Source organism: Theropithecus gelada, chromosome 19 (genome assembly GCF_003255815.1).
Source record: "Theropithecus gelada isolate Dixy chromosome 19, Tgel_1.0, whole genome shotgun sequence".
NCBI classification, from domain to species: domain Eukaryota; kingdom Metazoa; phylum Chordata; class Mammalia; order Primates; family Cercopithecidae; genus Theropithecus; species Theropithecus gelada.
The window spans coordinates 53,032,859-53,054,939 of NC_037687.1; positions in this window are offsets into that span (position 1 = coordinate 53,032,859).

The following is a 22,081-nucleotide window of genomic DNA, read 5'->3' on the forward strand; positions in this document are numbered from 1 at the left end:
AGGAAATATACTCATATAAAAACTAGAAAAAAGATTTCTAAGAAACTGCTATGAGATGTGGTAATTCATCTAACAGCATAACACGATTCTTTTCACAGATCAATCTGTTAGCACTGTTTTTGGGGAATCTGAGAAAGGATATTTTTTAACGCCTTGAAGCCTGTGGTGAAAAGGAAATATCCTCAGATAAACACTAGAAAGAAGTTTTCTCTGAAAGTTCTTTGTGTTGCATGAATTCGTCTCACAGAGTTACACCTCACTTTTCATGGAGCAGTTTGCTAACACAGTTTTTGTGGAATCCTCAAAGGGGTACTTGGGAGTGCTTTGAGGCCTATAGTGAAAAAGGAGATATCCTTATAGAACAACTGGAAAGAAACTTTCTGAGAAACTGCTTTGTGGTGTGTGATTTCAATGCAGAGAGTTGCACTGTTCTTTTCATGGGGAATTTTGGTAGAACTGTTTCCTTGGACTCTAAAATGGCATATTTTGGAGTGCAAGGATCTTATTGAGAAAAAGGAAATATCCTTAGACAAAATCTAGAAAAAAGATTTCTGTGAAACTGCTTTGTGATGTGTGAATTCATGTCAGAGAGGCACACTGTTCTTTTCTTTGAGCAGTTTGCTAACACTGTTTTCTTTGAATCTCCAATGGGATATTTCAGAGCACATTGAAGCCTACGGTGACAAACGACATATTCTCAGATAAAAACTAGAAAAAAGCAATCTGAGAAAGTTCTTTGAGATGTGTGAATTCATCTCACACTGTTACATGTTTCCTTACATGGGGCAATCTCCTAAAACAGTTTTCGTGGAATCTACAAATGGATATAAGGGAGCACATTGAGGCTTATTTTGAAAAAGGAAATATCCTTGTGGAAAAACCAAAAATAATCTTTCTGACAAACTGCTTTGTGATGTGTGAATTGATCTCACAGAGTTACACCATTCTTTTCATTGAGTAGATTGATAATACTGTTTTCGTGTAATCTGCAATAATATATTTGGGAGAGCATTGAAGCCTATGTTGAAAAAGGAAATATCCTCATAGAAAAACCAAAAAGAAGTGTGCTGAGAAACCACTTTGTGACGTGTGAATTCAATTCACAGAGTTACAGTGTTCTGTTCATTGAACAGTTTGTTAACACTGTTTTCTTGGAAACTGCAATGGGATATTTCAGAGTGCATTGAAACTTACTGTGGAAATGGAATTATCCTCAGATAAAAACTAGATAGATACTTTCTGAGAAACTGCTTTGGGATTTGTGAATTCATCTCACAGAGATACATGATTCTTTTCTTGGATCAGTTTGATAGCACTGTTTTTGGGGAATCTGAGAAGGGATGTTTTGGATCGCATTGAAGCCAATGGTGACAAAGGAAATATCCTCAGATAAAAACTAGAAAGAAACTTTTTGAGAAAGTTCTTTGTGATGTGCAAATTCACATTACAGAGTTACACCTTTCTTTTCATTGAGCAGTTTGCTAACACTGTTTTCGTGGAATCTGCAAAGGGATATTTGGGAGTGCATTGAAACCTATGGTGAAAAATGAAATATTCTCAGATAAAAATTAGAAAGAAGCTTTCTGAGAAAGTTCTTTGTGATATGTGAATTCATCTCAGAGATTTACACTGTTCCATTCATAGAGCCGTTTGCTGACACTGTATTCTTGGAATCTGCAATGGGATATTTCAGAGTGCATTGAAGCTTATTGTGACAATGGAAATATCCTCATATTAAAAACTAGAAAGAAGCTTTCTGAGAAATGGCTTTATGATGTGTTAATTCATCTCACAGAGATACACGATTGCTTTCCTGGGTCAGTTTGGTAGCACTGTTTTTTGAGAATCTGAGAAGGGATATTTTGGATCGCATTAAGGCCTATGGTGACTAAGGAAATATAATCAGATAAAAACCAGAAAGAGGCTTTCTGAGAAAGTTATTTGTGATGTGTGAATTCATCTCACAGAGTTACAGTTTTCTTTTCATGGAGCAGTTTGCTAGCACAGTTTTCGTGGAATCTGCAAAGGGATATTTGCAAGCATATTGAGGACTATATTGAAAGAATAAATATCTTCATAGTAAAATGAGAAAGAAGCTTTCTGAGAAACTGTTTTGTGATATGTGAATTTATCTCACAGAGTTATACCTTTCTTTTCATGGAGGAGTTTGCTAACACTGTTTTCATTGAATCTGCAAAGGGATATTTTATAATGCATTGAGGCCTATGGAGAAAAAGGAATTATCCTCAGATAAAAACTAGAAAGAAGCTTTCTGAGAAAGTTCTTTGTATTGTGTGAATTCATCTCACAGAGTTACAACTTACTGTTCATGGAGTAGTTTGCTAACACAGTTTTAGTGGAATTTGCATAGGGATATTTGGGAGTGAATTGAGTCCTGTAGCGAAAAAGGAAATATCCTCATAGGAAAACCAAAATGAAGCTTTCTGAGAGACTGCTTTGTGATGTGTGAATTCATCTCACAGAGTTACACCATATTTTCATTGAGCAGTTTGATAAGACTGTTTTCATGGAATCTGCAATAGGATATTTGGGAGCATATTGATGCCTATGATGACAAAGAAATTATCCTCAAAGACATACCAAAAGAAGCTTTCTGAGAAACTGCTTTGTGATGTGTGAATTCAACTCACATAGTGACACTGTTCTTTTCATTGAGCAGTGTGCTAACACTGTTTTCTTGGAATCAGCAATGAGATATTTTGGAGTGCATTGAAACTTATTGTGGGGGCCAGGCGTGGTGGCTCAAGCCTGTAATCCCAGCACTTTGGGAGGCCGAGATGGGTGGATCACGAGATCAGGAGATCAAGACTAGCCTGGCTAACATGGTGAAACCCCATCTCTACTAAACAAACAAAAAAAAATACAAAAAACTAGCTGGGCGAGGTGGCGGGCACCTGTAGTCCCAGCTACTCAGGAGGCTGAGGCAGGAGAATGGCGTAGACCTGGGAGGCGGAGCTTGCAGTGAGCTGAGATCCAGCCACTGCACTCCAGCCTGGGTGACAGAGCGAGACTCCGGCTCAAAAAAAAAAAAAAAAAGAAAAAGAAACTTATTGTGAAAAGGGAAATATCCTAAGACAAAAACTTGAAAGATACTTTCTGAGAAACTGCTTTGTTATTTGTGAATTCATCTCACAGATCTATACGATTCTTTTCATGGAGCAGATTGGTAGCACTGTTTTTAGGGAATCTGAAAAGGGATACTTTGGATCGCATTGAAGTCTCTGGTGAGAAAGTAAATATCCTCAGATAAAATCTATAATGAACCTTTCTGAAAAAGTTCTTTTTCATGTTTGAATTCATGTCACAGAGTTACACCTTTCATTTTATGGAGCAGTTTGCTAACATTCTTTTCATGGAATATGCAAAGGGATATTTAGGAACACACGGATTCCTACAGTGAAAAAAGAATTATCCTCAGATAAAAACTAGAAAGAAGTTTTCTGAGAAACTTCCTTGTGATGTGTGAATTCATCTTGCAGAGTTACACTGTTCTTTTCATTGATCAGTTTGATAATACTGTTTTTTTTGGAATCTGCAATGGGATATTTTGGAGCACATTGAAGCCTCTGGTGACAAATGGATTACCTCAGACAAAAACTGGAAAGAAGCTTTCTGAGAAACTGCTTTGTGATTTGGGAATTCATCTCACAGTTACACGATTCTTTTCAAAGAGCAGTTAGGTAGCACTGTTTTTGGAGTATCTGAGAAGGAATATTTTGGATCACATTGAAGCCTGTGATGAGAAAGGAAATATACTCTGATAAAAATTATAAAGAACTTTTCTGCGAAGCTACTTTGTGATGTGGGAATTCATCTGACAGTGTTGCACGTTTCTTTTCATGGAGCAGTTGGCTAACACTGTTTTCGTGGAATCTGCAAAGCGATATTTTGGAGCCTGTTGAGGCCTATGGTGAATAAGGAAATATCCTTAGATAAATACTGGAAAGAACCTTCCTGAGAAATTACTTTGTAATATGTGAATTCATCTCACAGAGTTACAATGTTCTTTTCATTTAGCAGTCTGCTAACACTGTTTTCTTGGAATCTGCAATGGAATATTTAAGAGTGCATTGAAGCTTACAGTGACTAAGGAAATATCGTCATATAAAAACTAGAAAGAAGCTTTCTGAGATACCGCTTTGTGATATGTAAATCCATCTCACAGAGTTACACAATATTTTTAATGGGTCAGTTTGATAGCACTGTTTTAGGGGAAACTGAGAAGGTATATTTTGGATCAAATTGAAGCCTATGGTGACAATGTAAATATTCTCAGATAAAAACTAGAAAGAGGCTTTCTGAGAAAGTTTTTTGTGATGTGTGAATTCATCTCACAGTGTTACACCATTCTTTTCATTGAGCAGTTTGATAACCCTGTTTTCGTGGTATTTGCAATAGGATATTTGGGAGGGCATTGAAGCCAATGGTGACAAAGAAAGTATAATCAGATAAAAACCAAAAAGAAGCTTTCCGATAAACTGCTTTGTGACATGTGAACTCATCTCACAGACGTACACTGATTTTTTCAAGGAGCAGTTTGCTCACACTCTTATCTTGGAATCTGCAATGTGATGTTTCAGAGCACATTGAAGCTCACAGTGACAAAGGATATATCCTCAGAAAGAAGCTAGAAAGAAGCTTTTTGAGAAACTGCTTTGTGATGTGTGAGTCCATCTCACAGAGTTACACGATACTTTTCATGCAACAGTTTGGTCACACAGTTTTTGGGGAATCTGAGAAGGGATATTTTGAATTGCCTTAAAGTCTATGGTGACAAAGGAAGTATCCTGAGGTAAAAACTAGAAAGAGACTTTCTGAGAAACTTCTTGGTGATGTATGAATTCATCTCCCACAGTCACACCTTTCTTTTCATGGAGCAGTTAGCTAACACAGTATTCATGGAATCTACAAAGGTATATTTAGGAGTACATTGAGTCCAATGGTGAAAAGGAAATATTCTCAGATAAAAACTAGGGAGAAGTTTTCAGAGAAACTGCTTTGTGATGAATGAATTCATCTCACAGAGTTATGTCATGCTTTTCTTTGAGCCTTTTGATACCACTGTTTTCGTGGAGTCTGCCATAGGATATTTGGGAGTGCAAGGAAGAATATGGTGACAAAGGAAATATCCTCATAGAAAAACGAAACAGAAGCTTTCTGAGAAACCACTTGGTGATGTGATAATTCACCTCACAGAGTTACATGATTCTTTTCATGGATCAGTTTGGTAGCACTGTTTTTGGGGAACTTAAGAAGGGATGTTTTGGATCACATTGAAGCCTATGGTGACTAAGGAAATATCCTCAGATCAAAACTAGGAAGAAGTTTTCTGAGAAAATTCTTTATGATATGTGAATTCATCTCACAGAGTTAACCTTTCTTTTCAAGCAGCACTTCACTAACACTGTTTACGTGGGATATGCAAAAGGATATTTGGGAGCACATTGACGACTATGGTGAAAAAGGAAATATTGTCAGATAAAGACTAGAAAGAAGCTTTCTGAAAAACTGCTTTGGGATAGGTGAATTCATCTCACAGAGCTACATCGTGCTTTTCTTTGAGCCGTTTGATAACACTGTTTTTGTGGAATCTGCAATAGGATATTTGGGAATGCATTGAAGCCTATGGTTTCAAATGAAATATCCTCAGACAAAAACTAGAAAGAAGCTTTCTGAGAAACTGCTTTTTGATGTGTGAATTCATCTCACAGCATTACACTGTTCTGTTCATTGATCAGTTTGCTAACACTGTTTTCTTGGAATCTGCAATGGGATATTTTGCAGTGCATTTAAGTTTATGGTGACAAAGGAAATATCCTGAGACAAAAATGAGACAGAAGCTTTCTGTTCCATGAAAACAGTCTTAGCAAACTGCTCCATGAAAAGAAATGTGTAAGTCTGTGAGATGAATTCCCACGTCACGAAGAACTTTGTCTGAAAGCTTCTTTCTTGTTTTTATCTGGGGATATTTCCATTTTCACCAGAGGATTCAGTGTGCTCCCAAATATCCCTTTGCAGATTTCACGAAAACAGTGTTAGCAAACTGCTTCATGAAAGGAAAGGTGTAACACTGTGAGATAAATTCATACATTACAAAAAGTTTTCTCAGAAAGTTTCTGTCTAGTTTTAATCTCAGGATATTTCCTTTGTCACCATATGATTCAATTCGATCCTAAATATCCCTACTAAGATTCCCCAAAAACAGTGCTACCAACTGCTCCTTGAAAATAACAGTGTATATCTGTGAAATGAATTCACACAACATAAAAAAGTTTCTCAGAAAGCTTCTTTATGGTTTGTATCTGCGGATATTTCCTTTGTCACCATAGGCTTCAATGCACTCCCAAATACCCTATTGCAGATTCCACGAAAACAGTGTTATCAAACTGCTCAATGAAAAGAACATTGTATCTCTGTGAGAGGAAATCGCATCACAAACAGTTTCTCAGAATATTTCTTTCTAGTTTTTATCTCAGGATAGTTCCTTTTTCACTCTATGCCTCAATGCACTGCCAAATATCCCTGTACAGATTGCACAAAAACAGAGTTAGCAATCTACTTCATGAAAAGACAGGTGTAACTCAGTGAGATGAATTAACACATCACAAAGCAGTTTCTCATAAATCTTCTTTCCAGTTTTTATATGATTATATTTCCTTTGTCAACATTGGCTTCAATGAGATCCAAAATATTCTTTCTCAGATTCCCCAAAATCATTGCTAACAGACTGATCCACGAAAATAATCGTGTACCTCTGTGAGATGAATTAAGATATCACAAAGTCATTTCTAAGAAAGCTTCTTTCTTGTTTTCATATGAGGATATTTCCTTTTTCTCCATAAGCTTCAATGCACTCTGAAATATACCATTGCAGATTCCAAGAAAACAGTGTTAGCATACTGCTCAGTGAAAAGAACAGTGTAGCTCTGTGAGATGAATTCACAAATCACAAAGCAGTTTCTCAGAAAGCTTCTTTCTACTTTTCATCTGAGGTTATTACCTTTATCACCATAGGCCTCAAAGCGCTCCCAAAAATCCCTTTTCAGATTCCAAGGAAACACTGTTAGCACATTTCTCCATGAAAAGAAAGGTGTCATTCTGTGAGATGAATTCACACATCACAAAGAACTTTCTCAGAAACCTTCTTTCCAGTTTTTATCTTTGGATATTTCATTTCTCACCATAGGTTCCAAAGGGATCCATAATATCCTATCTCAGATTCCACAAAACAGTGCTAACAGACTGATCCATGAAAATAATAGTGTGACACTGTGAGATGAATTAACACATATCAAAGCAGTTTCTCAGAAAGCTTTCCTCTAGTTTTTATATGAGGATATGTCCTTTGTCACCATAAGCTTCAATGTGCTCTGAAATATCCCATTGTAGATTCCAAGAAAACAGTGAAAGCAAACTGCTCAATGAAAAGAACAGTGTAACTCCATGAGATGAATTCACACATCACAATACAGTTTCTCAGAAAGCTTCTTTTTAGTTTTTCTAACAGGATATTTTCTTTGTCACCCTAGGCCTCAATGCACTCCCAAATATTCCTTTGAAGATTCCACAAAAACAATGATATCAATCTGCTCCATGAAAAGAAAGGTGTCGCTCTGTGAGATAAATTCACACATCTCAAAGAACTTTCTCAGAAATCTTTTTAGTTTTTATCTGAGGATAATTCCTTAGTCACCATAGAAATCAATGTGATCCAAAATATTCCTTCTCAGATTCCCCAAAAACAGTGCTATCAAACTGATCCATGAAGATAATTATGTAACACTGTGAGAAGAATTAACACATCTCGAAATGGTTTCTCAGAAAGCATTTTTCTAGTTTTTGTCTGAGGATATTTCCTTTGTTGCCTTAAGCTTCAATGCACTCTGAAATATCGCATTGCAGATTAAAAGAAAACAGTATTAGCAAACTGCTCAAAGAAAAGAACAGTGTAACACTGTGAGATGAGTTCACACATCACAAAGTAGGCTCTCAGAGAGCTTCTTTCTAGTTTTTATCTGAAGATATTTCTTTTTTCACCATAGGTCTCAATGTGCTCCCAAATATCCCTTTGCATATTCCACGAAAACAGTCATACCAAACTGTTCTGTGAAAAGAACCGTGTAAGTCTGTTAGGTGAATTCACACATCACAAAGAATTTTCTCAGAAAGCTTCTTTCCAGTTTTTGTCTGATGATAATTTCTTTGTCACAATAGGTTGCATTGGGATGCAAAATATCCCTTCTCAGATTCCCCAAAAACAGTACACCAAACTGCCCCATGAAAAAAATCGTGTAACTCTGACATGAATTCACAAATCACAAAGCAGTTTATCAACAACATTCTTTCTTGATTTTGTCTGAGGATATATCCCTTGTTACCATAAGCTTCAATACACTCCAAAATATCCCTTTGCAGATTCCAAGAAAACAGTGTTTGCAAACTGCTCAATGAAAAGAACAGTGTAACTCTATGAGATGAATTGACACAACACAAAGCAGTTTTTCAATAGGCTTCTTTTTGATTTTCATCTGATTACATTTTCTTTATCACCGTAGGCTTCAATGGGCTCCGAAATATCCCATTTTATATTCCAAGAAAGCAGTGTTACCAAACTGCTCAATGAAAACAACTGTGTAACTCAAATAGATGAATTCACACATCACAAACAGTTTCTCAGAGAGATTCCTTCTAGTTTTTAACTCAGAATATGCCCTTTTTCAACATAGGCCTCAATGTGTTCCCAAATATCCCTTTGCAGTTTCCATGAAAAGAGTGTTAGCAAACTGTTCCATGAAAAGAAAGTTGTAACTCTGTGAGTTGAGTTCACACATCATGAAGATCTTTCTCAGAAAGCTTCTTCTAGTTTTTACCTGAGGTTATTTCCTTGGTCACCATATTTTTCAATGTGATCCTAAATATCCCTTTTCAGTTTACCAAAAACAGAGCTACCAAACTGATCCATGAAAATAGTCGTGTAACTCTGTGAGATGAATTAACACATCACATAGCAGTTCCTCAGAAAGTTTCTTACTAGTTTTTCTATGAAGATATTTCCTTTGTCACCATAAGTTTCAATGTGCTCTGAAATATCCCATTGCAGATTCCACGAAAACAGTGTCAGCAAATTGCTCCATGAAAAGAACAGTGTACCTCTGTGATATGAATTCACACATCACAAAGAACTTTCTCAGAAAGCTTCTTCTTTCTAATTTTAATCTGAGTATATTTCCTTAGTCACAATTGGCTTCAATGTGATCAAATATCCCCTCTCAGATTGCCCAAAAACAGTGCTAACAAACTGATCCATGAAAATAATCTTGTAACTCTGTGAGAAAATTAACACATCACCAAACGGTTTCTCAGAAAGTTTCTTTCTAGTTTTTATATGAGGATATTTACTTTGTCACTGTAAGCTTCAATGCACTCTGAATTATCCCTTTGCAGATACCAAGAAAACAGTGTTAGCAAATTGCTCAGTGAAAACAACAGTGCAATCCTCTTATATGAATTCACATATCACAAAGCAGTTTCTCAGAAATCTTCTTTCTAGTTTTTCTCTGAAGATATTTCCTTTTTCACAATAAGCTTTAATGTGCTCCAAAATATGTCACTGTAGATTGCAAGAAAACTGTGTTAGCAAACTGCTCAATAAAAAGGACAGTGTAACTCAGTGAGCTGAATTCACAAATCTCAAAGCAGTTTCTCAAAAAACTTCTTTTTGGATTTTATCTGAGGATATTTCCTTTGTCACCATAGGCTTCAATGCACTCCCAAATATCCTTTTGCAGATTCTATGACAACAGTGTTATCAAACTGCTCAATGAAAAGAATGGTGTAAATCTCTGAGATGAATTCAGAAATCACAAAGCAGTTTCTCAGAAAGATTTTTTCTAGTTTTTATCTGAGGATATTTATTTTTTCACTGTAGGCCTAAATGCGCTCCCAAATATCCCTTTGCAGATTCCACGAAAACTCCGTTAGCAAACTGCTCCATGAAAAGAAAGGTGTAACTCTGTGACCTGAATTCACATAGCACAGAAAACTTTCTCAGAAAGCTTCTTTCTAGTTTTTTTCTAGTTTTTATCTTAGGATATATTCCTTTTCACCATGGACTTCAACATGATCCAAAATATCCTTTCTCAGATTCTAGGAAAACAGTGCTAACACATTGATCCATGAAGTTTCATGTAACGCTGTGAGATGAATTCACACATCACAAAGCAGTTTCTCAGAAAGCTTCTTTCTAGTTTTTATCTGAGGATATTTCCTTCTTCACCATAGGCCTCAATGCACTCCCAAATATCCCTTTGCAGATTCCACGAAAACAGTGTTAGCAAACTGCTCCATGAAAAGAAATGTGTAACTCTGTGAGATGAATTCACACATCACAAATAACTTTCTCAGATCACTTCTTTCTATTTTTATCTGAGGATATTTTCTTTGTCACCCTAGGCTTCAATGTGGTCCAAAATATCCCTTCTCAGATTACCCAAAAACAGAGCTATCAAAATGTCCCATGAAAAGAATTGTGTAACTCTGTACAATGAATTCACAAATCAAAAAACAAATTTCTCAATATGTTTATTTCTAGTTTTTGTCTTAGAATATTTACTTTTTCACAATAAGCTTCAATAAGCTCCGAAGTATCCCTTTGTAGATTCCAAGATAACTGTGTTAGCAAACTTCTCAGTGAAAAGAACAGGGTAACTCTGTGAGTTGAATTCACATATCACAAAGCAGTTTCTCAGAAAGACTCTTATTGGTTTTTCTATGGGGATATTTCCTTTTTCACCATAAACTTCAATGCACTCCAATATATCCTATGGCACACTCCACAAAAACAGTGCTATCAAGTAACTCAAGAAAAGAACAGGTTAGCTCTGTGAGATGAATTCACTCATCACAAAGCAGTTTCTCATAAAACTTTCTTCTAGTTTTTATCAGAATATATTTCCTTTTTCATTGTTTGCTTCCGTCCCAAATAACCCATTGCATATTCCACAAAAACAGTGTTAACAAACTGCTCCATGAAAAGAAAGTTGTAACTCTGTGAGATGAATTCAAATATCACAAATAACTTTCTCAGGCCGCTTCTTTGTAACAAGGTGTAACACTGTGAAGTTAATTAACAAACTGCAAAGGAGTTTCTCAGAATGTTTCTTTCAAGTTTTAGTCTGGGATATTTATTTATTAAGAGTAGGTTTCAATGCGCTTCAAAATATGCCATTGCAGATTCTAAGAAAACAGTGTATATTTCAAGAAAACAGTGTTAGAAAAATGTTCCATGAAAAGAGCAGTGTAACTCTATGAGATGAATTCACATGTCACTAAGCAGTTTCTCAGAAAGCTTCTTTCTCGTTTTTTATGAGGATATTTCTTTTTTTGCTATAGGCCTCAATGCACTCCCAAATATCCCATTGCAGATTCTACGAAAGCTGTGTTAGCAAACTGCTCCATTAAAAGAAAGGTGTTTCTCCATGAGATGAATTCACATATCATGAAGAAGTTTCTCAGAAAGCTTGTTTCTAGTTTTTAACTGAACATATTTCCTTAGTCACCACAGGCTTCAGTGCGATCCAAAATATCCCTTCTGTGATTACTCAAAAATAGAGCTATCAAACTGATCCATGAAAAGAATCGTGTAACTCTGTGTGATGAATTCACAAATTGCAAAGCAGTTTCTCAGAAAGATTCTTTCTACATTTCATCTGAGGATATTTCCTTTGTCACCATAGGCCTCAATGTGCTCCCAAATATCCCTTTGCAGATTCCACAAAAACAGTGTTAGCAAATTGCTCAGTGAAAAGAACAGGGTAACTCTGTGAGTCGAATTCACACATCACAAAGCAGTTTCTCAGAAAGCTTCATTTTGGTTTTTCTATGGAGATATTTCCTTTTTCACCATGGGCTTCAATGCACTCCCAAATATTCTGTTGCAGACTCCATGAAAACAGTGTTATCAAACGGCTCAAAGAAAAAAAATGGTGTAGCTCTGTGAGATGATTTCACCCATCACAACGCAGTTTCTCAGAAACTTCTTTCTAGTTTTTATCTGAGGATACTTCCTTTTTCGACTTAGGCCTCAATGCACTCCCAACTATCCCTTTGCAGATAAACGAATACAGTGTTAACGAACTGCTACATGAAAAGAAAGGTGTAACTCTGTGAGATGAATCCACATATTATGAAGAAGTTTCTCAGAAACATTCTTTCTAGTTTTTATCTGAGGATATTTCTTCTTTCACTCTGGGACTCAATGTACTCCTAAATACACTTTGCAGTATCCACAATAACAGTGCTACCAAATTTCTCCATGAAAAGGATCGTGTAACTCTGTGAGATGAATTTACAAATCACAAAGCAGTTTCTCAGAAAGATTCCTTCTATTTTTGTCTGAGAATATTTCCTTTGTCAACATAAGCTTCCATGTGCTCAGAAATATCCCACTGCAGGTTCCAAGAAAAGAGTGTTAGCAAACTACTCCATGAAAATTGAGGGATAACTCTGTGAGATGATTTCACACAAAGCAAGTCCTTTCTCAGAATCTTTCTTTCTACCTTTGTCTGAGGATATTTTCTTTGTCACCATAGGCTTCAATGCGATCCAAAATTTCCCTTCTCAGATTCCCCAAAACAGTGCTACCAAACTGCTCCTTGAAAACAATCGTGTAACTCTGTGAGATGAATTAACACATCACAAAACGGTTTCTTGGAGAGCTTTCTTCTAGTTTTTATCTGAGAATATTTTGTTTTTTAACATAGACCTCAATGTGCTCCCATATATCCTTTTGCACATACCTTAAAAACAGTGTTAGCAAACTGCTCAATGAAAAGAACACTGTAACTCTGTGAGATGAACTCACACATCACAAAACAATTTTCTCAGAAAGCTTCTTTCTCATTTTTATCTGAGGATATTTCTTATTTCACCATAGGCCTCAAGGTGCTCCCAGATATCCCTATGCAGATTTCACGAAATCACTGTTAGTAAAGTGCCCCAAGAAAATAAGGTGTAACTCCGTGAGATGAATTCACAAATCACAAAGAAGTTTCTCAGAAAGCTTCTTTCTAGTTTTTGTCTGAGGATATTTCCTTTGTCACCATAAACCTCAATGTGCTCTGAAATATCCCATTGCAGATTTCAAGAAACCAGTGTTAGCAAATTGCTCAATGAAAAGAACAGTGTAACTCTGTGAATTGAATTCACACAACACAAAGCCGTTTCTCAGAAAGTCTTTTTATTTTTATCTGAGGATATTTCCTTTTTCACTATAGTCTTCAATGGGCTCTGAAATATCCTATTGCAGATTCCACGAAGACAGTGCTATCAAGCTGCTCCATGAAAAGAAAGATGTAACTCTGTGAGATGAATTCACACATCATGAAGAACTTTCTCAGAAAGTTTCTTTCTAGTTTTTATCTGAGGATATTTCCTTTGTCACCATGGGCTTCAATGCAATTCTAAATATCCCTTCTCAGATTCCCCAAAAACAGTGCTACCAAACTGCTTCATAAAAACAGTGGTGTAACTCTGTGAGATGAGTTCACCCATCATAAATTTTTTTCTCATAAAGTTTCTTTCTAGTTTTTATCTGAGGATATTTCCTTCTTCACCATATTCCTCAATGCACTCCCGAATATCCCATTACTGATTAAACGAAAAAAGTGTTAGCAAACTTCTCAATGAAAAGAACAGTGTAACTCTGTGAGATAAATTCACACATCACCAAACAGGTTCTCAGAAAGCTTCTTTTTGGTTATTATCTGAGGATATTTCCTTTGTCACCGTATTCTTCAATGCTCTCCCAAGTATCCTATTACAGATTCCATGAAACCAGTGTTATCACATTGCTCAAAGAAAAGAACTGTGTAACACTGTGAGATGAATTCACACATCACAAAGCCGTTTCTCAGAAAGCTTCTTTCTAGTTTTTATCTGAGGATATTTCACTTTTCCCTCTAGGGGAAATGTTGCTTTGCAGATTCCATGAAAAAAAAATGTTAGCAAACTGCTCTATAAAAAGAAACGTGTAACTCTGTGAGAAAATTTCACACATCACAAAGAAATTTCTCAGAATACTTCTTTATAATTTTTACCTGAGGATATTTCCTTTGTTACCATAGGCTTCAATGCGATCCAAAGTATCCCTTCTCAGATTTCCCAAAAACGGTGATACCAAACTGATCCATGAATAGAATCATGTAACTCTGTGAGATGAATTAACACATCACAAAGCAGTTTCTCAGAAACTTTATTTCTGGTTTTTGTCTAAGGATGTTTCCTTTTTCACCATAGGTCTCAATGTGCACCCAAATATCCCTTTGCACATTCCATGAAAAGAGTGTTACCAAATTGCTCCACAAAAGGAATCGTGTAACTCTGTGAGGTGAATTCAAAAATCACAAAACAGTTTCTCAGAAAGTCTCTTTCTAGTTTTTATCTGAGGATATTTCCTTTGTCACCATAGGCTTCACTGCGATCCAAAATATCCCTTCTTAGATTCCTCGAATACAGTGCTACCAAACTCCTCCATGAAATGAATAATGTAACTCTCTGAGGTAAATTGCCACATCACAAAGTGGTTTCTCCGAAAGCTTCTCTCTAGTTTTTATTCAAGGATATTTCCTTTGTCACCATAAGCTTCAATGCGATTCAAAATATCCCATTGCAGATTCCAAGAAAAAAGTGTTAGCAAACTGCTCAATGGAAAGAACAGTGGAACTCTGTAAGATGAATTCGCACATCGAAAGTGGTTTCTCAGAAATTTTCACTCTGATTTTTATCTGAGGATATTTCCTTTTCCACAATGGGCTTCAATGTGCTCCCAAATATCCTATTGCAGTTTCCACAAAAACAGTGTAAGAAAATTGCTCAATGAAAAGAACTTTGTAACTCTGTGAGATGAATTCACACATCACATAGTAGTTTCTCAGAGAGTTTCTTTGTCATTTTTATCTGAGGATATTTCTTTCATCCCTATATGCGTCAATGAGCTGCCAAACATCTCTTCACAGATTTCATGAAAACAGTATTAGCAAACTCTTCCATGGAAAGAAAGGTGTAACGCTGTGAGGTGAAATCACACACCACAGAGAACTTTCTCGGAAAGTTTCGTTCTAGATTTTATCTGAGGACATTTCCTTTGTCACCATAGGCTTCAATGCAGTCCATATTATCCCATCTCAGTTTCCCCAAAAACGGTGCTACTAAACTGATCCATGAAAAGATTCGTGTAACACTGTGAGATGAATTAAGACTCCACAAAGCGATTTCTCAAACAGTTTCTTTCATATTTTTTTATGAGGATACTTCCTTTGTCACCAAAAGATTCAACATGCTCCAAAATGTCTAATGCAGATTCCAAGAAAACACAGTAAACTAGCTGCTCAATGAAAATAACAGTGCAACGCTGTGAGGTGAATTCACACATCACAAAGCTGTTTCTCAGTAAGCTTGTTTCTAGTTTTTATCTGAGGATATTTCCTTTGACACCATAGGCTTCAATAAGACCCAAAATACCCCTTCTCCTGTTTTCCAAAAACAGTCCAAAATTGCTCCATGAAAAGAACAGTGTAACTCTGTGAGATGAATCAACACATCACAAAGCAGTTTCTCAGAAATGTTCTTTCTAGTTTTTATAGGATGATATAACCTTTGTCACCGTAATCTTCAATATGCACTGATCTATCCCTTTGCAGATCCCAAGAAAACAGTGTTGGCAAACTGCTCAATGAAAAGAGCAGTGTAACTCTATGAGATGTATTCACACGTCAAAAAACTGTGTCTCAGAAAGCTTCTTTCTAGTTTTTATCTGAGGATATTTCCTTTTTCACAATATTCCTCACATCACAAAGCAGTTTCTTCACATCACAAAGCAGTTTCTCAGAAAGCTTCTTTCTAGTTTTCCTTTGTCACCACAGGCTTCAATGCAATCCAACATATCCCTTCTCAGATTCCCCAAAATAACTGCTACCAAATTGAACCATGAAAAGAATCATATAACTCTGTGTGCTGAATTAACACACGACAAAGCAGTTTCTCAGAAAGCTTCTTTCTTGCTTTTATATGAAGATATTTCCTTTGTCACCATAAGCTTCTATGTGCTCCCAAATATCAGACTGCAGATTCCCCAAAAACAGTGTTATCAATCTTCTCCATGAAAATAATGGTTGAACTCTGTGAGTTGAATTCACACATCACAAAGCAGTTTATCAGAGAGCTTCTTTCTAGTTTTTTTCTGAGGATATTTCCTTTTTCACTATAGCCCTCAATGCGCTCCCATATATCCCTTTGTGGATTCCACGAAAACAGTGTTAGCAAACTGGTCGTTGAAAAGAACATTGTAACTCTGTGAGATAAATTCACACATCACAAAGCAGTTTCCCCCAAGACTTCTTTTTGGTTTCTATCTAAGGATATCTACTTTGTCACCATAGGCTTCATTGCGCTCCCAAATATCACTTTGCAGATACCATGAAAACAGTGATAGCAAACTGCTCTTTGAAAAGAAAACTGTAACTGTGTGAGATGAATTCACATATCAGCAAGAACTTTCTCAGAAAGTTTCTTTCTAGATTTTATCTGAGGATATTTCGTTTGTCACAATAGGCTTCAATGTGATCCAAAATATCCCTTTTCAGATTCCCGAAAAACACTGCTACCAAACTGACCCATGAAGAGAATCATGTAACTCTGTGAGATGAATTCACACATCACAAAACAGTTTCTCTGAAGACTTATTTCTAGTTTTTATATGAGAATATTTCCTTTGTCACCATACGCTTCAAAGCACAACAAAATATCCCAATGCAGATTCCAAGAACACAGTGTTAGCAAACTGCTCCAGGAAAAGAATATTGTAACTGTGTGAGAAGAAGTCCCACATCACAAAGCAGTTTCTTAGAAAGCATCTTTCTAGTTTTTATCTGAGGATATTTCCTTTTTCACCATAGGCCTCAATGCGCTCCAAATTATCTCAGTGCAGATTCCATGAAAACAGTTTTGGCAAACTGCTCTGTGAAAATAAAGGTGTAACTCTGTGAGATGAATTCACACATCACAAAGACCTTTCTCAGAAAGTTTCCTTCTAGTTTTATTGGAGGATATTTTCTTTGTCACCATAGGCTTCAATGTGATTCAAAATATCTCTTCTCAGATTCTCCATTGCAATGCTACCAAACTGATCCATGAAAGGAATTTTGTAAGTCTGTGAGATGAATTATCGCATCACAAAGCAGTTTCTCAGAAAACTTCTTTCTTTTTTTTATATAAGAATATTTCCTTTGTCACCATAAGCTTCATTGAGCTCCGAAGTATCCCATTGCATTCCAAGGAAACACTGTTAGCAAACTGCTCAGTGAAAAGAAGAGTGTACATCTGTGAGATGAATTCACACATCAGAAAGCCGTTTCCAAGAAACCTTCTTTCTAGTTTTTATCTCAGGATATTTCCTTTGTCACCATAGGCTTCATTGCGATCCAAAATATGTCTTCTCAGGTTCCCCAAAATCAGTGCTACCAAGCTAATTCTTGGAAAGAATCATGTAACTCTGTGGGGTGAATTAACACATGACAAATCTGTTTCTCAGAAAGTTTCTTGCTAGTTTTTATATGAGGATATTTCCTTTGCCACAATAAGCTTCAATGCCCTCTGATATATCCCATTGTAGATTCCAAGAAAACTGTGTTAGCAAAATGCTAAATGTAAAGAACAGTATAACTCGGTGAGATGAATTCACACATCATAAAGCAGTTTCTCAGAAAGCTTCTTTCTAGTTTTCATCTGAGGATATTTCCTTTTTTACTATAGGTGTAAATGCACTACTAAGTATACGTTTAGAGATTTCACGAAAACAGTGTCAGCAAACTGCTCCATGAAAACAACAGTGCAACTCTGTGACTTGAATTCGTACATCACAAAGTGGTTTCTCAGAAAGATTCTTTCCAGGTTTTTATGAGGATATTTCGTTTTTCACCATAGGCTTCAAATATCCCTTCTCAGATTCAAAGTAAACAGTGTTAGCAAACTGCCCAATGAAAAGAAGAGCGTAGCTCTGTGAGATGAATTAACACATCACAAAGCAGTTTTACAGAAAGCTTCTTTTTTGTTTTTATCTGAGGATGTTTCTTATGTCACCGTAGGCTGCAATGCACACCCAAATATCCTACTGCAGATTCCCAAAAAACAGTGTTATCAAACTGATCAATGAAATGAATGGTGTAGCTCTGTGAGATGAATTCAAACATTACTCAACAGTTTTTCAGAAATCTTCTTTCTATTTTTTATCCGAGGATATTTCTTTTTTCACTCTGGGACTCAATGTGCTCCCAAATATCCTTTGCAGTATCCATGATAACAGTGTTAGCAAACTACTCTATGAAAAGACAGGTGTTACTCTGTGAGATGAAATCCCACATCACAACACAAAGACGTTTCACAGAAAGCTTCTGTCTAGTTTTTGTCTGAGGCTATTTCCTTTTTCACCACAGGTCTCAATGCACTCCCGAATATCCCTTTGCAGATTCCAAGAAAACAGTGTTAGGAAACTGTTCCGAAAAAGAAAGGTGTAATTCTGTGAAATGAATTCACACATCACAAAGAAGTTTCTCAGGAAGCTTATTTCTAGTTTTTATCTGATTATATTTCCTTTGTCACTGTAGGCCTCAGGGCCATTTAAAATATTCCTACTCAGATTCTTGAAAAACAGTGCTACCAAACTGCTCCAGGAAAAGAGTCCTGTAACTCTGTGAGATGAATTCACAAATCACAAAGCAGTTTCTCAGAAAGCTTCTTTTTAGTTTTCCTCTGAGTTTATTTTCTGTCTCCCTAAGCTTCAATGCTCTCTGAAATATTGCATTGCAGAATCCAAGAAATTGGTGTTAGCAAATTGCTCAGTGAAAAGGATAGTGTAACTCTGTGAGGTGAATTCATATATCACATAGTCGTTTCTCAGAGAGCTTCATTTTGGTTAATCTGTGAGGATAATTCCATTGTCACTATAGGCTTAAATGACCTCCCAAGTATTCTATCGCAGATTCTCTAAAACAGTGCTAGCAAACTCCTCCATGAAAAGAGTACTGTAATTCTGTGAGATGAATTCACATATCACAAAGCAGTTTCTCAGAAAAATTGTTTCTAGTTTTTATCTGAGGATATTTTCTTTTTCACTGTAGGCCTCAATGCGCTCCCAAGTATCTCTGCAGATTCCATGAAAACAGTGTTAGAAAACTGCTGCATGAAAAGAAAGGTGTATCTCTGTGAGATGAATTCACACATCACAAAGAACTTTCTCAGAACCCTTCTTTCTAGTTTTTGTCTGAGGATATTTCCTTTGTCACTGCAAACATCACTGTGCTCCGAAATATCCCATTGCAGATTCCAAGAAAACAGTGTTAGCTAAGTGCTCAATGAAAAGAAAGGTGTAATTCTTTGAGATGAATTCACATATCACAAAGAAGTTTTTCAGAAATCTTCTTTATTGTTGTTTATCTGAGGATATTTCCTTTGTCACTGTAACGTGCTCCCAAATATCCTATTGCAGATTCCACGAAAACAGTGTTAGGCAACTGTTCCATGAAAAGAAAGTTGTAACTCTATGAGATGAATTCACACATCACAGAGAACTCTCTCAGAAAGCTTCTTTCTGGTTTTTGGCTGAAAATATTTCCTTTGTCACCATAGGCTTCAATGCAATTTTGAATATACTTTCCTAGATTCCCCAAAAACTGTGCTACCAACTTGATCCATGAAAAGAATCATGTAACTCTGTGAGATGAAGTAACACATCTCAGAGCTATTTCTCAGAAAACCTCTTTCTAGTTTCTTATGAGGATATTTCCTTTGTCATCATAGGCTTCCATGAGATCCAAATTATCGCTTCCCAGATTCCCCAAAAGCATTGCTCCCAAACTGCTCCATGAAAAGGATCATGTAATTCTGTGAGATGAATTTAGAAATCACAAAGCAGTTTCCTAGAAAGCTTCTTTCTAGTTTTTGTCTGAGGGTATTTCCTTTGTCACCATAAACTTCAATGTGCTCCAAAATATCCCATTGCAGATTCCAAGAAAACAGTGTTAGGAATCTTCTCAATGAAAAGACAGTGTAACTCTGTGAGATGAATTCACACATCACTAAGAAGTTTCTCAGAAACCTTCTTTCTAGTTTTTATCTAGGAATATTTACTTTTCTGCCATATGTCTCAATGAGCTCAGAAATATCCCCTTGCAGGTTCCAAAAAAACAATGTTAGCTAACTGCTCCATGAAAAGAAAGGTGTAACTCTGTGAGATGAATTCACACATCACAGAGACGTTTCTCAGAATTTTTCTTTGTAGTTTTTATCTGATGATATGTCCTTTGTCACCATAGGCTTCAATGCAATCCAAAATATCCCTTCTCAGATTCCCAAAAAACAGTGCTACCAAATTACTAAATATCGTGTAACTCTATGAGATGAATTCACAAAACACAAAGCAATTTCTCAGATAGCTTCTTTCTAGTTTACCTCTGAGGATATTTCTTTGTCACCATAAGCTTGAATGCGCTCCGAAATATCAAATTGCAGATTTCAAGAAAGCAGTGTAAGCAATGTTTTAAATGAAAAGAACAGTGTAACTCTGTGATATAAACTCACACATCACAAAGCAATTTATCAGAAAGTTTCTTTCTGGTTTTTACTTATGATATTTCATTTGTCACCATAGGATTCAATGCATTTCCAAATATCCTGTGGCATATTCCACGAAAAGAGGGTTATCAAACTTGTCAATGAAAAGATCGATGTAACTCTGTGAGGTGAATTCACACAGCATAACACAGTTTCCCAGAAAGCTTCTTTCTAGTTTTTGTCTGAGGATATTTCCTTTGTCAGCATTGTCTTCATTGCGATCCAAAACAACCTTTCTCAGATTCCCCAAAAAAAGTCCTACCAAACTGATCCATGAAAAGAATCATGTAACACTGTGACATGAATTAACAAATCACAAGGTGGTTACTTAAAAAGCTTCTTTCTAGTTTTTATTTGAGGATATGTCCTTTTCCACCATAGGCTTCAATGCACTCCCCAATATCCTATTACAGAATCTATGAAAAGAGTGTTATCACACTGCTCAATGAAAAGATGGTGTAACTCTGTGAGATAAATTGTCACATCACATAGTAATCTCTGAGAGAACTTTTTTTTAATTTTTTATCTGAGGATATTTCCTTTTTCACTATAGTCCTCACTGCGCTCCTAAATATCCTTTTAGATTCCACGAAAACAGTGTTTGCAAACTGCTGCATGAAAAGAAATGTGTAGCTCTGTGAGATGAAATCACACATTATCAGGAAATTTCTCAGAAAGCTTCCATTTTGTTTTTACAGGATTATGTTTCCTTTGTCACTGTAACTTTCGCTGCGTTCTGAAGTATCCCATTGTAGATTCCAAGAAAACAGTGTTTGCAAACTGCCCTATGAAAAGAAAGGTGTAACTCTATGAGATGAATTCACACATCACGAAGAACTTTCTCAGAAAGCTTCTTTCTAGTTTTTATCTGTGGATATTTCCTTTGTCACCAGAGGCTTAAATGTGATCCAAAATATCTCTTCTCAGATTCCTCAAAAACATGGCAATCAAACTGATATATGAAAAGAATCATGTAACTCAGTGAGATGAATTGACATATCACAAAACAGTTTCACAGAAAGTTTCTTTCTGGTATTTATATGAGGATATTTCATTTGTCACCATAAGCTTCAATGTGCTCCAAAATATCCCATTGCAGATTGAAGAAAACAGTGTTAACAAACGGCTCAATGAAAAGAACATTGTAACTCTTTGAAATGAATTCAGATATCACAAAGCAGTTTCTCAGAAATCTTTCTAGTTTGTATCTGAGGACATTTCCTTTTCCACCATAGGCCTCTATGTGATCCCAAATATTCCCTTACAGATTCTATGAAAACAGTGTTGCCAAACTGCTCCATGGAAAGAAAGGTGTAGCACTGTGAGATGAATTTCCACATCACAAAGAAGTTTCTCAGAAAGCTTCTTTGAAGTTTTTACCTGAGTATATTTCCTT